Source organism: Callospermophilus lateralis, unplaced genomic scaffold (genome assembly GCF_048772815.1).
Source record: "Callospermophilus lateralis isolate mCalLat2 unplaced genomic scaffold, mCalLat2.hap1 Scaffold_1122, whole genome shotgun sequence".
Classification (NCBI taxonomy): domain Eukaryota; kingdom Metazoa; phylum Chordata; class Mammalia; order Rodentia; family Sciuridae; genus Callospermophilus; species Callospermophilus lateralis.
In genome coordinates, this window is record NW_027511483.1 from 104,921 (window position 1) to 120,515 (window position 15,595).

Consider the following 15,595-nt stretch of genomic DNA (forward strand, 5'->3'; position numbering starts at 1 on the left):
ATGTAAGGAGTTGGAATAGAAACCAGACTCAAGAAAGAAAAAAAAAGATAGCAGAGGTGACTGGCAATCTGATGTAGTATGTCTCTTGGGGAGGAGGTGTCTAGATCTGAACGTCAGACTAGGACAAAATGTGAACAGAAACAAGTCTATTTTTTCCCTAGGTCACCATAGGGAACCAATCTAACCTATTTATAAGTGATCTCAGGGGAAATATCTTTAAATAGCTATCTTGTCACCATCCTTTTCATCATCTTCCACAATCGCTTTGGGTCTCTGGTCCCTGAGCAGTCTCACACCTGCAAAACAAAGCACAGAGCTGCAATTAAGTGCCTCGGCTTCAGATATTAGACAACCTTGTAGTGCAGAAACAGGAGCTCAGCAACCTAGAAACATTTAGCATCTGTGCTGAGGGAGAGGGTACTGGGTGGCCTTATTTGGCCTTCCCAAGGTGCTCAATGAGGACACCACTCTGGGTGCAAGGGGATGCAAAGCCTGGGAGTCAGAGACAACCTTCACCTTCTTTCTCTGATTTCTGATCCTAAGCCTGCAGTACTGTAGGATGGAAAACATGGGATTTTGGAGTTTAATTGCACTGGGCTTAGTTCAGCCACCCTCTTAATCTCATTTTACATATGAGAAAATCTAAATTTTCTCATATGTAAAATGAGAACACTACTTCTTATTATAAAGTGTTATTGGGTTAACTAACGTAAATATAACCCACTTAGCAAAGAATCATACTTGTGAACAAGTAAATGCATTTTTCTTTTTCTTTCTCCCTCCCCCCACCTCCACCCCCCAAGTCAACTGGTCATCCTCATAAAATCAGGTAATTTCAAGTTGAAAGTGAACAACCATGCTAAGCGAAATAAGTCAATCCCCAAAACCAAATGCTGAATATTTTCTCTGAAAGGCGGATGCAAATTTACAATAAGGTGGGAGCTAGAGAAGAATAGAGGTACTTTAGATTAGACAGAGGGGAGTGAAGGGAGGGGAAGGGGTATGGAGGTAGGAGGAATAGTAGAATGAATAGGACATTAATTATATTATGCACATATATGATTCATGATCAGTGTAATTCTACATCATGTACAACCAGAAGAATGAGAGTTATTCTCCATTTATGTATGATGTGTGAAAGTGCATTCTACTGCCATGTATAAATAATTATACCAAATAAAAAAATGATGTGAACCACTGTTTTATACTTGTGTAGCTAAACAGTAATTTTAATGTTTTATAATAAAGTTATATGTTATGATTTGGAGCTTAATTAAATGTCCCCCCTAAGGTCCAGGTATTGAAGGTTTGTTCCCCAGCTTACAGCACTCTCATATGTAAAATGAGAACACTACTTCTTATTATAAAGTGTTATTGGGTTAACTAAGGTAAATATAACCCACTTAGCAAAGAATCATACTTGTGAACAAGTAAATGCATTTTTCTTTTTCTTTCTCCCTCCCCCCACCTCCACCCCCCAAGTCAACTGGTCATCCTCATAAAATCAATCTTTGAAATATTTTACCAACAACCAGGGAAAATATTAAGCCAAGGTGCTGCACATGCCATTTCCAAATATTAATCCCAGGAAATGATGAGGGTCACATAGTTTAGAGCAAAAAGGGAAAATAAGAAAAATGTAGTGAGTTTTTCCATATAACTGTATAGCTATAATTTAAAAGGGGCTCTTTATTTTGAGACAACTCTTTGCCTTCTTTGGAGGATTAAAATATCTTTTTCTTTTAAAAAATTTTAGACATGTTAGATGATTGTTTCTTCTCATTCTTACTCAAAAAATAAAATAAAATAAAATAAATAAGTTGCTATCCCTCTGTTGGGCCCCATGGTATTTTGTTCTTAAAGAATTTTCTGGTCTATGAAATTCAGAAGTCTGAATTTCTTTTCTGAGCCCAATTTTCTGGGCTGATTAGCTCAGAAAAGTCCAGCCAAGGAGGTCAGAATAGTTCTGCTCACCCTATGAAGGGTCAAGTAGGATCATTTTTTAACAAAGGACAGTGGAACTGTGACTGAGGCCAGTCCTGTCCTCCCATTCCAGCCCCTAGTTGAGTCTTGTACCCTTGCCTTGGATCCCTCTCTCCTTCTTCTCGTAATTAGAGGCTCCAGTCCATGAAGCAGTTCATAAAGATCTAAACCTGAGGGAGAAGCTGAGCACCACAAGAGGCCTTTCTATAGCACTGGACTCCATTCAACAATGGCAAATTAATGAAAACTATGTGGTAATCTTAATGACTATTCATTTGATTTAGTTCCTAGTTTGTTCTGATGGGTTCCTTACCAATTAGCTAATATTTATTGGAGGGGAAAAACAATTTCAAGAGTCTGGCTGGAACTAAAGCTTTTGCATAAATCACGTATGAAACACAGTAGGAGATATTCTCTCTGATACCAGCTACATGGAGGATTGGATTTTTATTTGAATTTAAGATAGCCTAGTAGGGGAATGTAGGTTTAGCTATGTTGAATTCTGAAACTTTTCATCCTTCCTTCCTGGATATGTCTTTATATTAAGCTCCATGTAGGTTGATTCAAAATGGGTGAGAGCCTTTATATTCCCAGGTCTTGGTACGCTTTGTGGTTACTTTGGGTATCCTTGACATAGAGGAAGATGAGAATCTGGGCCAAAAGTTGCGGGGTGGGGAGGTCCTGGGATTTCAAGGATAGGAGGAACCTTGGGAGGAGATGGAACTTTTAGGAGGTAGGGCCAAGTGGGAGGAAGTTATGTCATTGTGGGCGTGCCCTTGAAGAGGATATCGGGATGCTGGCCCCTTCCTGTCCTTCTCTCTCTCTTTCTCTTCTCTGCTTCCTGGCCATCATGAGGTGAGTCGCTCTATTGCACCACACCCTTCATGGCATAATATTCTGCTTTTACAGGCCCAAAGGCAGCAGAGTCAAGGACCAAGAACAGAAATCTCTGAAATTGTGAGACAAACTGAATCTTTTCTCCTTTTGTTTTAATTTTCTCAAGTACTTTGTCAAAGTAACAAAAAGCTAACAGGAGCTCATCAAAATCTTGACTTCATGGATATTATTGTTCAGGATGAGCTTTAAATCAGGAATATATATATATATGTTACCACTGCATTGTTGTTCTTGATGCTTTGGTGATTTGAAAATGACCTGGCTATGAGATGCACTGGTCTGGTTTGACTTCTTCCTGATGCTCTGTTCTCTTGGGGGAAGCAGAGCTGTGTCATTGAAGGAAGGTATACTCTAGAGCCAGACAGCTTTGAATTTGGTGATCATTCAACACCAGCTCAAATAACCTATGTAAATCTTAGTTGATCCCCCTGTAAAATTGGAGAAAAATTGTGTATTTCCCACAGGATGTGATGCCTCACAATAGAGAGTTAGGCCTGCGCTTGTTCATGCTGTAGTAAGACCTCATGTAAACATTGCTAGACTATTTCCACATTGTAGGAAACACTAGGCAAATACATCCATATTCCCTGGAGGTTCTCAGAGGGCAGTCAACCCTCTGGTACAAGACTTGGGATGTAGCAGGGATTCAGCAAACCTCAGTTCCTCCCTCTCTCTTTAGAGAAGAATTTAGGGAAGTTGACTGCTTGTAAGACTTTGGTGTGTTTTAAGACCAAAGCTGTGAGTCCTGGGTCTCTGAGGGGCAATCAGCCTTGCAGTGAGCTATTTTTGAGCAGGATCCCATGTACAGTACCATCTACAACTGATCATCCACATTATAGACATGTACCTCTGACCTATAGGAGCCAAAGAGAAGGCACCCCCTTGTCCTAACTAACCATCTTAGAAAATATGTTATTACAAGCAAGACAGAGGAGGTGTCACTTTCAAAGGACAAGCCAGTCCCTTTCCTTTGTATTTTAATGTCTGGTTCCCCTAGACTGCCAGATGTTCACAGTTTATGGACCAGTTTTCCATCAGGTTCCTCTTTCATGCTTCTAGCCAAGCTATGCTTGGCTCCATTTGCTACAGACCCCAACTCAAGACTTCCTTCTCTCTTAAGCAATACTTGGTTACCTGGTCCTGACCAATCACCAGCACTCCCTGCCATGAAATCATCAAGATGGGGGTCCTGGCAGACTGTGGACCAAGTTGGGAGCAAGCCTGGAGTTGGCAAGGGAGCCTGAGATACCCTATTGAGGGGCTATTCTGGCAGTTGGAGCCTGTCAAATGAGCTCATTAACCTAGGAGAAGGACGGTGGTTAGCAAGAGACTTAGAAGGGAGATTGAATCCATGTCCAGTGTTCCCTTGCCAAGGGCTAATGAGAGGAGATGTCTCCAGGGTGCATTTGTCTGTGAGTTCCTCCCGACACCCTCATTAGAATCAACATGAGTTTTTCTGAACATCTGCCGAAGGCGCTATCCTTATCAGCTTAACTAGCATTTTGATTACTGCCAAATCTTTAGATACTAAAAGGCTCTTCAAAAACAGAGTACTTCAGCTAATATGCTAATAAAAGCTAGAATCATACAACAATATCTATAATTGCACATACTTAAATGTAAACATTTGCTGACTCAAAAATTTCCATAATGAGTGTCGAGGCTATGGCCATACAGCACCCCTCCAACCCTTACACATGCTGCAGTATTTGATAAACATTTTTGTTTCAATGGGGAAGCTGTTGATTGGGGATTTAGGTAGTGGCATATAGGCAACATCCATTGCCAAGAGATCAGAGTTCAATCAATTAGGAAGTTCCCTGAATCAGCAGGTTTGCACGAAGTAGGAGAATTCTCATCTTCAGATATTGTTTGACCTATCTCAAAGAACATAAGATTAAACAGAAAATGAAGAGGAACTAACATTTATTGAGGACTTTCAATATGCCAAAAGCTCTGCTAAGTGCTTTGACATTTTATTTAAAAGTGTTCTAAGTGCTTTGAGATAGCCGTTATAGCCCCCCTTTTAGGAATGGATGAAATAAAAAAAGTTCTTAGTTGTGTTCATTTTTCAGAGCTTTGAAGGTACTAAGGAGCAGAAAATAAAATCTAGAGTTTTCTTGCCTTCAAAGCCCATGCAAAATTTTATGTAGTCAGATGGCTCCCTGCATGTAAGTATTTTTTTTCTTTCTACTAACTCTGTGGAAGTAAAATAAACACAAGAATGGGTAGAAAATAATCAGTCTCTTTCAGGTACTGCAGAATCATGATTGACAGGTAGAATTTCAAATCAGAAGATAATTATGGAGCACTGCTATATAGAAAGGATTGGGCTGGCTGATATCAAGGTCAACACCAGAAACATGAGGTGATTGAATCACAACCCAGTCCTCATGAATTCAGCAAACAAGTTGTTGATGTAGGTCAATTTACATAACAGGTATAATAACAGTAATGAGAACAAAAGACCATACTAACAACAATGGCAGAGTCTTGGGTATTTGCATGCCCATGTCCAGTAGAGAGTTAGTTTGGAAAAGAAAAAGCCATCTTGGACTTGAAAAGATGGGTTAACAGAGGCTTTGAGTTGGCTGAGGTCACTGGGACCTGGAAAATATATGTCAGTTTGAGGGTCAGTAAATTTGGGAATGCAGCATGGCTGAGCAGGAGTAGACTTTCCCACCCATCCTTAGTCCATTTCTCCTGAGAATTGTCTATATGCGCCACACTACCTTGCCTCACTCTGTCCCTTATTTGCAAATGAGAAAGCATGTGTTATAATCTGTGTCTTTCTTTCCTTCTCATTTGATTTAAGGACAGAAATATTTAACAGAGGCAAAAAAAAAGGAAAAAAAACCAAGAAAATCAATTTAAGTCATACACAATTCTAAAGTAGAATTTCCCATATTGCAGCAAAACCTATAGAATGAGTAGACTAATAGGAAACAGGAAAAAAAATCATGGCAATGGATCAGAGTTTGCTCATCTGGGTTACATAAGTCAAAATAATTACTTTGATGCAAGACTTATCAGATATTTTATTATTGCATCAACGGATGCAGCTCTACCATGGAAATATCACCATGTAACAACTCCTTCTTCCTTTGGTTAAGTGTTGGAATGGATAAATTGTAACTATTGGCTATTATTCTTAAGTCATTTACACCAAGGTCTCTGTACTCCTTTTCCAATAGCAAATCTACTGTGAAAAAAGAAAGGATTTTGCCCCTGGCTTGCTCTCCATGTTAGAGGCTGGAGAGTGGCTTCTTCCTTCAAGTCCTGCATGTGGTAGGAGAGTTGTGCTCAGCCACCTCTGTTGACTGAAGTAAAAGACAAATGAGGGAAGGAAGAGGCTAATGCAGATCCTGCCCAGGCAAGTGATACAAGGAGTCATGGGAACCATCCTTCTCTCTGAGTGAGTTATCTCGTGGTTTACAATTTGCCTACCTGTGAGTGAGTTTTGGAAAATGTGTGTTAATTCTGCTCCAGGACCAAATATTTAGTTATTATAATCTCCTACCTAGAATATACACACGGGGAAGACAAAAACTTTTTTTAAGTTTTGTTTTCTAATGTATGTCTAGCACTCCCAACAGTGCCTAGCGCATAGTAGGTTCTCAATAAATACTGAGGGAGTAAAGGCTGAAGACTTTGCCATTTGTGGTCACTTGAACTCATCACTTTGGCTCAAATACTCTTCGCCAAGTTATTCCCATGGTACTCTCCCACACTCCCCATTCAGGTCTCTGTTTCAATGTCCCCTCATGAGAGAAGTCTTCCCTGCATCCCTACTCAGGAAGCAGTCTCTAGCTCTCTCCCTCTTTCCATACCCACCTTTACTTTTCTTCCTAGCATTTATCCCTAGGAGAGATTCTATTGTCTGTTTGTACGATTATGATTATGATTAATATTTTGATACCAGGGATTGAATCCAGGGACACTTTACCACTGAGCCACATCCCCAGCCCTTTTTATTTTTTATTTAGAGATAGGGCTTCATTAGGTTCCTCAGGCTGGCTTTGAACTCCTGCCTCAGCCTCCCAAGGATTATAGACATGCACTATGGTGTCTGGCTAACTCTATGATGATTGACTTTCTTGCAGTATTAGTGCCTAGAACACAGCAAGGATTTAATAAATATTCATTAAAATACTGAGGGTTGTTTGAGGATTAGACTTCTGCCTGTTCTAAACTTCTTGTGTTATCATTATAATTTATTATGTTAAAAGATTACATGTAGTCAGAGCTCAGAAAGGCTGTTTACTAGAAATGGGTGTGGATATAAGTGTGTGTGTGGGGTGGGGTTGGGGAGAAATACTGCTAAACATGACCAGGTGGGGTCACATACATTTTGATATACAAGTAAGTAGGTAAGTGGTGAAGAAGGAAGGATGGATGAAAGGAAAAAAGAGTTGGAGGGGCTGGGGATGTGGCTAGAGTGGTGGTGCGCTCGCCTGGCATGCCTGCGGCCCGGGTTCGATCCTCAGCACCACATACAAAGAAAGATGTTGTGTCCACCGAAAACTAAAAAATAAATATTAAAATTCTCTCTCTCTCTCTCCCCATCTCTCACTCTCTCTTAAAAAAAAAAAGAGTTGGAAAGAGAGGATGAGTGGGATGAAAGGAAGGGAAGGACAGAGAACACAAATTTCATGGAACTTGGGACTCGTCCCTCTAGCTTGCCTGAATATCTAAAGGCCCTGACCTCTTTTGTCATGGTGTCTTTTTCTGAGATGTCTTTTTCCTACTTTATTAAATTAAATAATGGAATGCTGGGTGTGGTGGTGAACACTGGTAATTCCAAGAGATTGAGGCAAGAGGATGGAGAGTTCAAAACCAGCCTCAGGAAAAGTGAGGTGCTAAGCAACTCAGTGAGACCCAGTCTCTAAATAAAATAAGAAACAAGGGCTGGGGATGAGGCTCAGTGGTCGATTGCCCCTGAGTTCAATCCCCAGTACCCCCTCAAAAAAAAATTAAACAATGGAAAACTCTTAATAACAATCAAATCTTATCTCCTTCCAAAAGTGGAACTTCTGCATTCATATGATGCTAGAAGTCCAAACCACCCCATAGTATAGTAAAAACCTGGTTAAAGCCGGAGAGGCTTGGATTTGAACTCCAGCTGTTCTACCTAGTAGTGTTTAACCTTGATTGATTCACTTATTTATCTGGTCATTCTATCATTAGTCGAACCAGTTAATCAGCCATCCTTCTATCCATCTATCCATCTCATCCAGGTAAGACTTTAAACTGTCTGACAAGTGAATTAGATTGTCTCTCTGTTTCTCTTCTATAAAGGGAGGTAAAAGCTACTCTGTTACATTACTCAGTAAACGTTTTAAAATCCATGATACAAGACATATCTAACATTTTGTGGGTTCTCAGTAAATATCAGTACATCTCCCACTTGCAATTCTCCATACAAAACCATCTGCATCTCTCTCTCTCTCTCTCTCTCTCTCTCTCTCTCTCTCTCTCTCACACACACACACACACACACACACACACAGTCTCACACTCTAATCATCATGAGTGTACACATTTTATTTCCTAACTTGCATATAAAGTTCTCAGGGACAAGAACTATACCTCATACAGAGTCTCCCTTATAGCCTGGATTATAAACACAGATCAGTAAGGTTTTCTATTGCATACATAATAAGATAGCTATCAATATTTCTGCATTTCTCTTTCTTTCCTCCCTTTCTCTCTCTCCTATTTTGAGAACTTGGTCAATGAGTCCATGTGACTTGGGAGGATCAGCCATCAGTTACTGGACACACGATCAACTTGAGATGGGGAAAGGTATTTCACCAGTTCTCAAGGACCCACTGACATTTCTGTTTCACTGGCTCAGTGAATTTGACCAGCTCTGCTGAAGCAGGAGTAATCTCCAAGCCTTTGGCATCTCCAGGTCATCCCCCGGGGAACTGCCAATGAAGATAAATCTGAGAGGCAGCAGTAAATGTGACTCCTCCCTAGAGCACTTGGGCAAGACCGAGCTTGCTGGGCAAGGACAAAGGCCATGTCCTGGCACCTCCAGATGGTCAGGCTCCCGATCCATTCCCACCACCTCCTGCTCTTTTACCTGCTGCATAGGGGGGCACGTGCAAGGCAGGTGTGTCTTATCTCCTTGGCCTTTTCTGTTCCAGGTCAGAGTTATGAAGAGCTAGGTTTATTTTGCCCTTAGGATGTCTGTCCTGAGCATCATATCTTTTAAGTAGATGTTCTGAAATCACACCTGCATGAATAGGGGAACAGAGAGACAGAAGCAGGGTCAAGTGAACATATCCCATATAGAAGGGTTGTGCATAAACACAGCACATACACCTGGTGAAGGTAGTCAAGGTTGCTTTCCCAAACTTATTTTAATAAATGAAGTTTTCTTAGTGTAAGAATAATACTTACACAGACTGCACTAGGAACAAAGGGGTTTGCATGCCTGATTTCATTTTAGCCTCATAAATCCCTGAGGGATTTAGTATTACCACCACCATGATCTACCTAAGATGATAGGTGAGATAAAGAAAGGACTCAATTTATTCCATTTCCTAGGTGTTGCACGGGGATTGAGCCTGGATTTTTTTTTTCTCCAAAGCTCATCTTCCTTAGCTGGGGGGTCATTTTCAGTTCTGCAAGTTCTGTGCCTCACACTTCCACCCTTAGACCTTAATTATTGCCCTACCTCACCTATTTGCCTTCTCACCTCTGTTCTGCAGGTGAAATTTTTCTCCATCATTTAATAATGCTCTAAAAATCAGAACTCACTACCCAGACTCAGTTTCCCTGGTTCTTAATTAGAACTTCCATTTTGATGTTCCTTCCTTTTCCTTTACTAACAGTGCTGGAAATCGAACCCAGGGTCTCAGGCATCCTAGGCAAGTGCTCTACAATGGAGTTCCATCCCAGCCTGTGATGTTTCTTCTTACTACAGATTTCAGGTGTGTCTGGACTGTTATTTCTTACACATATGAAAGTTCCTTCATAGAAATATGTTTCATTTATTTTGTACCCCCTCAAAGTATGTTGTGAATAGAAATGACATTAAGGAAATGACCAAGAGTGAAGGAAAAAGAGACCAAGCAAATAAAGTTTTTGAGCATAAGGGAGTGTCACATGTCACATCTAAGGTCTCATAGAGAGACATGTTAGTTGTTCATCAAACTGCTCCATGTTTTTCCTGGGCATGAAGCGGATTATATTTCCAGCCTCCTTTGTAGTCAGGTATGTCCTGTGATTGACCCACATTCATCTCCCCACTAATCCTCCTTTCTGATGCCTTATGCCTGCTGGATGTTGATGAGCATGATGGCTTTGGAAGTTTGTGGTGGCTTTATTCACTGTCTGTTGATAATATCAGAGCCCATCAGCTGGACCCCCGATGACTGGAGCAGAGCATGACTTTCTGTCCCCAAAGTCCACTCTCAGTGAGTGAAAAATACTGTATTCTAAATATAGTTCTGTTTTAATCCACTATTATTTTATTTAAATACCCAATATTTAAAGAGAAATGTGTTAGGACCAACATGGTCCAGTGGAGGTGGTTCCCCTTCACAGCTGTGGGAGGTGGCTGCGCTGTCCGTTACCTGGTATAAAAGGCGGGATGTGCAGGGCGGGTGTATCTTTCCTCCTTGGTTGTTTTTGGTCTGACTCAACATTCAGGTTTGTCTGTGTGTTCTTCCCCTTTCTTGGCTTCTTTTTGAGATCACAGTCCTTAATGAACTGTTCTGAAAGATCATCTGCTTTTGACAGGATATGAAGCAAAAAAAAAAAAAAGAAGAAGAAGAAGAATATAACATGAGTAAGGGTTAGTCCCACACTAGGAGCAGAGGTCATTTGTTCTGAAAAAGAAAAATGTTTATTATTTTTGCCTCTTCCACAGAGAACTTGAGTAGACTTACAGAATGGTCTACTCAAGTACAGACTAGAATAGAGAGAAATGAAAACTGGAATTCTGTGAAACCCCCAATTAAGAGAATTTGAAAAGCAAGACAAAGAAGAACTTCAAAATATGGTTGGGGAGATCTCAGCATGGGTTTACATGGGTTTCTGACTGGGTAGGCTTCCTGTACTAATGCTCAATTTCCTTTGCCCAAGGCTTGCTCTCTTTAGACACCGCAAGGGTCAGCATGGAATCTGCAGCTCCCTTGATCTTGGGAAGTTTCCCTGGGGTGCTCAGTAAATTCCCGACTCTCTTTCGCTTTTGGGACAGCCTTGTCCTCCTGATGGTTCACACGGGGGTTCCACCACTCATCTTTCTTTTCCCTGGCCTGGCAGATCTCCTATTTCCCATCCTAGCCCCAGCCTTTTTGTCTTCTTCTGCATCTCTTTCTTTTTCTCAGTCCCCTCAGGACCTCAGGAGAGCCTTTGGAGTCCAGCAGCTACCTCACTTCATCAGATCATCACTCGTGGCCCCTGAAGGTTGTTACTGCTCGCCTTCATCCTTCTGTCACCAGCCCTCATTCACTGCTCCCAATGATTAATCTGTTGCTCTATTCGCATCTTCCCAGACATTAGGGAGTAGATGCTTTCATGCAATTTTATTCTTAATGGCCTCTCCCTTCAATAAGTGCATGTTGAATGAGAATCAGCCATGCCACGTCCAAGTCCTAACTTTCTCATTTGTCAATTGTGGGAGCGTGGCCTTAATTTGTAGAAACTTTAATAGACTCTCAATACTTAACGCAAGGACAATATTAAATCAGTGTGTGAATGTGTGTGTGTGTGTGTGTGTGTTTGCTCATGTTAGCAAAGCATCTGATACATTTGATATATTCCACATGTTTTAATAAAATGTTCCCTCTGCCAGGGCTCAGCCCCTAAATTTCCACCAGGCCCAGAGGAAGGCCCCCTCTTCGTCAGTCTTTCCATGCAAACCCCAGTCCTGTGTGTCCTTTCTCATTTTCTGAATAGTCACAGAATTTTTGCTCAGGTAACACCTTCAAAGTTGTTAAAGGTGACAAATGATGAAGCCTGAGCGTGAATCAGCAGGAAGCCTCTTCTGGCCTTAGAAATGAAGATGAAGATGGGTGAGGAATTTACTGATGTAGTTTTGATTTGTTCAGGTCTTCTCTTCCCTTTTTTAATGATAGCATCTTGTCTTTCATCTCCTTAGCAGCAATAATTAAATGTTTGCTGAATATATGTTTGAATGAATGGACTCCAACATGTTTAGCGTAAGGAGACATTCTGTTAGGATTCAAAGAAGCCAATTCCACAAAAACAACCAGGTTATTTGTCCTCTCTGGAAACTCTGAGCCATGACCTGAATGAAGTCTGGCTAGATCTACAAATGTGAAGGAACATGGGGGACATTCAGAGGTTAACTGGATCTTTCAGATCCCTGCCTCTCCCTCCCTCTCCTCTTTCCCTCTTTCCCCTCCTCTTTTTCTCTTTCCGTCTCTGTTTCTTTTTTTCAGTAAAATATTCAGGTAAATTTCTTGGAAACATTGAAAATTAAATAGGTCAAATCTCTTCATTTTAGTTTATGGATCTGGACATTTGTGGATCTGTCATTTGTTCATTTATAAAATTAATGTTTATTAAAGCTCCTAGTGTATTCCAGGCCCTGCTAGAGTCTAGGAATAAAAAGGACAAGTAGATTGCTCTTGCCTTCAAGTTTTATGGTTTATTGAGCAAACAATGGAAACAACTATTTCTAAAACAATTATCCTTTGTTTTAGAAAATTCAATATGCCTGAGGAAACCACCATCACTTGGTAACTGTACATTAGTATGCCTGTATTATCAAAAGGTCAGTATACATAACCCCCAAATCAAATAACATTATTTTCCTCAGTCACATGCATAATAATAAACATTTACTTTACCTAAAAGATTTTGATAATTTCATTCAATCATCTCCATTTAATAAACATTTATTGAAGTCAAACTATGTATGAGGCATCGGATTATATGAAGTTTATATATACAATAAAAAGGCTGTAAAGAAGCCTTTACTGAGTATCACTTATGTTCTAGGTGATTCCATGTCATTCCAGCACACAAGATTGGCCAGCAGTTTTTCTGATTCATCTCTGCCTGTACTTTCCTGGTTGTTTAATTCCAAAAGAAGCCTACCAAAACAGTGTACTATTAATCCCCAATTTGCAGATAAGGAAAATGAGGTTCAAAATGTCAAATAAAAGGCAGAAGGAGGCACTGATGGCAGGTTATGGGATCAGAATTAAACCTGGGCTCTTGGAATTGTGAGTCTTCATATGCCTGGTTAAAAGAGCAGTTCTTAAAACATGTTCTCCCACAGCACAGTTAATTTCTCCCATATTGTACATACCATAGGTAGGAATGAATGAATTACTGAATGAATGAATGTTGCCTAGAATGGGTGTTGCCCAGCTGTGGGGTCTCTGGGGGTGCAGCCTGGCAATGTACCTGTCAGGGGTGTGGGCCACCATTTGACCCTAAGGCACTACTCTGCACAAGTACATAGAGCAAGACATTTGCTTCAGTTTATACTTTAACTTCAATTGCATTTTTCCCCACTTTTGGAGAAATTCTGAACATAAAATATCTTGATGGCAAATGGGGAGTGGGAAGAGGAGGGGGGAGTCATAACCGGGTGAGGCATAAACAAAGGCTATGAATATGCAAAAGGCCCATCCATCAAAAGTCTGAGTGTCTCATTGTTAGAGATGGGTAGAGGCAGAAATGTTTCTGGTATTTTCATTACAAAGGTTATGCAAAAAGTCAGTTCTGGAAAGGAAACAGATTGACAATAAAACAGAAAAAGGCTATTTAAAATTCTGTCTTGATAGGCAAAGAGAGATATTTGAAATATTTTATTGGCACTGCACATGGGGTGTAAGTGTGCCAGGAAATACTGGAAACAACCTCTACTGCCACATCCCATTTATTGCCTCAAAAATGCCTTGCCTGGGACTCTAAACAGACCCACAAAAGAGGACAATGCTTCCTCTTTCTTTCTCTCTTTAACTCTAATGAACCTGTCCCCAGTGCTTCAGCTAATATTTCATGGCAGACCCCACAGACCCATGGCTATTTGCCCATCCAGCTGGTGTTGGCTGTCACCAGAAGGCACAGTCTATCAGGTTTCAGGGGCCTCTTTTCTGACTTGCCTGCAAGCTGTACGGCAGAGACACCCCTTTCTGACTTCCATGAGTGACATTCGCAGTGGAGCACTTACCCAAGTGTCTGTAACGAGGGTCTAGTTTGTCTAGTCTGTCTTCTGAGAGCTCCAGGGGCTGCATTTGCTCAGTGGACATCATCAAAGGAGAGTGGGTGTGCTTCTTATACTACAGGTGTGTAAGAAACAGTCCGTAAGGGTGCCTTTGGCTCATCCACTCATTCACTCATAAAATAAATATATTTTTTGAGCACTAACTATTATTTCCCAACTCAATCTTATTTTTTAAGACTGCTTCTTATACTTAGGTATGAAACTTTAAGCCCAAATAAGATGGATCATACACCCACCCATGCAGGCACACAGATTTATTTGCTAAATGTCATATATCAAATGTTCAGTATTTTTCCTCTTTCAGAGATATTTTAAGAGTTTCAGAATAAATACCTAGACCGATTCTGAGTTAGAAATGAGTTAGCTCAGAGTTATAGAAAATCTTTTTTTTTAATTTTAAATTTATTTATTCATTCTAATTTGTCATACTTGACAGCAGAATGCATTTCAATTCATAGTACATATATAAGCACAATTTTTCATGTCACTGGTTGTTCAGAGTCACACTATTTTGTGTCTTCATATATGTACTTAGGGTAATAATTTCCATCTCATTGTACCATCTCTCCTAACCCCTCTCTTCCCCTCCCTCCCCATTGCCCTATCTAAAGTTCCTCCATTCCTCCCATGCTCCCCCCACATCCCCATTATGGATTAGCATCCACATATCAGAGTAGAAAATCTTGATTGAACTTCACCTGTATTTTGTCAGCTGAATCCTGCAAAATAGGATTATGTCTGTTTCACAGATGAAGAAACTGAGGCTCACAAAGTATACCTAATTTACTTAGTCATGCATCTATTAAATTAGCAAGCCTAGATCCAAATCAAGTTCTACAGACTTCACTAGACACATCTCTTAAAAACAAAGTGAATTATTGAATCCAAATTTAACCAGGCTTCTAGTTTTCTACCATTCTATCTCATAACTATTAAGTAATGAGAATGCTTCCCAGTCCATTATGAGGGTGGTTGAGTTGTGCCAGGAGAAAATTTAGGCCTCAGATGGATCTTCACTATATTCTCCCTAGGGATTCCTGACATGAGAGCAAGTCTCTCTGCCTCCCCTTATCCTCCATCTTTCCTGAACCACAAATCCATTTGAACTTCCAGAGCCATTAGATATAATCATTGCCCAGGAGGAGTGAAAATCCAGAATGGACATGTGTCAGGTCTGAATGAAAAATGCATTAGCTGAGATTTATAGGAAATCTTCATTAGAGACTGTTCAAATTCTGTTTCTTAAGTTCCTTTCTGAGGTTCTCTGATAATTAGCACTCAGGTCCTACAATAGCAAGAATGGTGGGGGAGGAACAAATAAGATTAAATTGGCTCAGCTGATCTTCTTCTCTTGAGATTTTCTGGACCTGTGGTGTGCAGAGGAACACAAAGACCAATTGTGCTAACATTTCAAGGCCATAGAATAAGTTCAACTCAGTTGTCTTCTGAGGAATTAGCCATTGTTCTCAGGAAAGGCTGGAGGGCCTCTCCCCCTGT

The 15,595-nt window shown here is 40.5% G+C and overlaps 1 pseudogene; it reads right to left on the reverse strand.

Moving 5' to 3' along the window:
* Positions 1–216: 216 nt before the first annotated feature.
* LOC143389319 (protein phosphatase 1 regulatory subunit 17-like) lies at positions 217–14,126 on the reverse strand (annotated as a pseudogene).
* Between the last annotated feature and the right edge of the window lie 1,469 nt (positions 14,127–15,595).